The sequence below is a fragment of the Helobdella robusta genome (genome assembly GCF_000326865.2).
Source record: "Helobdella robusta unplaced genomic scaffold HELROscaffold_5, whole genome shotgun sequence".
Taxonomy (NCBI): domain Eukaryota; kingdom Metazoa; phylum Annelida; class Clitellata; order Rhynchobdellida; family Glossiphoniidae; genus Helobdella; species Helobdella robusta.
In genome coordinates this window covers 384,594-387,051 of record NW_008705254.1, presented here as the reverse complement: position 1 = coordinate 387,051, position 2,458 = coordinate 384,594, and positions in this window count along the sequence as shown.

Below are 2,458 nucleotides of genomic sequence, written 5' to 3'. Positions count from 1 at the left end.
TCACTCATTCATTCATTCATTTATATATATTTACATACATATATATTTATATATATTTATATATATATATATATATATATATATCTGTCTGCCAAATGTCAAGGTCAAGGGAAGTGTATTCTAAAAATAGGTACAGCTTTGTTCATCTGGGGAATTCCCATTTCCCAATGAGGAATCGAAACTCATGTGTTTGTATTATTTATAGACTTGTATTTTAAAATTGTAGGTGGTACAAAAGTGATGATGATGAAGAAGATGATAAAGATGATGCACATATTTTATTATCATATATATACTTGTATATATATATATATATATTCATCCATTCATTCACTCACTCATTCATTCATTCATTCTTTCATTCACTCATTCATTCTTTCTCATTTCTTTCATTTGTATCTGTGTGTATTTTTTTGTATAATGTTACTTTTTGTATCTCATTGTATTTCATTCTCTCTCTCTCTCTCTCTCTCTCTCTCTCTCTCTCTCTCTCTCTCTCTCTCTCTCTTTCTTTCTTTCTCTTTCTTACCATCACTATCTTTCTCATCTCACCATCCTAAATTTTTCCCTCAATAAAGATCTTACAGTTAATGTTCAGTAACGACTGCATTGATTCGTACGTCAGAAAATTAATTGCGGTACGGTGCAGAGAATGTTTTGGATCACGTGCACACGCACACGCTTACACACACGCATATACGCACGCATACTCACACGCATACACACACGCATACACACACGCATACTCACACGCATACTCACACGCATACACACACGCATACTCACACGCATACACACACGCATACTCACACGCATACACGCACGCACGCACACATACGCACACATACGCACACAAATGCAGACGCGTAAAAACAATAGAATGAAGGAGAGTAAGACAAAGATAGAGAAATAAAGAATGAAAATGTATAATATTTATACACTCATACACTTCGCATGTCCATATTTATTTGCATATATATTCTTAATTTTTCATTCTTCATTCATTTTCTCTCTCTTTCTCTTTCTCTCTCTCTCTCTTCCTCTCTCTCTTTCTCTCTTTCTCTTTTTCTCTCTCTCTCTTTTTCTCTCTCTCTCTTTCTCTCCCTTTCTATTTTTTCTTTCTCTTTATAACCTTTTAACGACCTTGACCTTTCAACAATCCATGCTGGTGACCTCACTTTGGACCAATGAAATTTATTGGTGCGAGATTTTGTCACTCTGTCTATCTGTCCGAGGCATCATTGTTGCTATCTAGGCTAGATTTCGTCGGCTGTCAATAATTTTTAGAATATCTGTGTTTTTTCGTATCTATGCGCTTTTATTAAACATCCTTGAATGTCTATGATATATGATATCCAGTGTATCTGTTGTACAGTCTCTATTTAGTAGTATCTATTGCAAGTTGGGATCTATGTTATCTCAGTTGGACATCTTTGGCTGGCCGCACTTTACATATCTATGCAAGGTTAATCTTCTATGCTAACTACTACAAATATCTATGGTGGCTGGCTTGTGGTTTGGTGAAGCATCCATTCTACTTAATTTGAATTTCAACGATTTCTGTATTTTGTCAGAGATTTTATTATTTACTCATCTTTAGTTATTTGTTTTTTAATATCTGATACAAACATACAAACTAACTAACATACACACATACATCCATGCATGCATATGAACATACACACACATACACACATTCGCACATACACACATGCATGTACATACATCCGTTTTAATTCGTAAATTGTATGTAATGATGGGACATGATTTCCATATTAATAGACCAGCACATGTTAACAACATCAATCTACGTTTGAGTGTGTTAGTGCGTGTGCGTGCGCGTGTGTGCGTGTGTGTGCGTGTGCTTGTGTGTGTTTGTTGTGAGGTAAACACGCTTTTGTGTTTGGCTTGCTGGCCTTTGATCATTTGATCCTTATGTAAACATCTAATTAGTGAATTAGTGGTGTTAAGAACTCTCGTAATCAAAGTTGGCTAGTTATTTGTTTGCTTGCGTCAACAAACAACTAGCACGACCACTATTATCATCATCATCATTTTCATCATCACCATCACCACCACCATCATCATCATCATCATCAGCATCATCATCAGCATCGTTATCAGCATCGTCAGCATCATTACCATCACCATCATATCACTTCCATGTATTTGTTTTGATTTTTTTCCTTCCAATTCCACATTACGTAATGCAACGTTTGAGCCTTAGCGCACTGGGCATTGTTATATAATATATATTATGTATATTATTATATAATATATATAATATACACATAAATATATTGTGTAGGATATATATAGTACATATATATCTATCTATATATATATATATATACATACATACATACATTGTAAACAAAGTTTTTATGTAGCGCTGATATATTTTTTGTGTTAGTGCTGTTCGTGACGTCATTGTATCAATTAAATTTACCTTTTCATC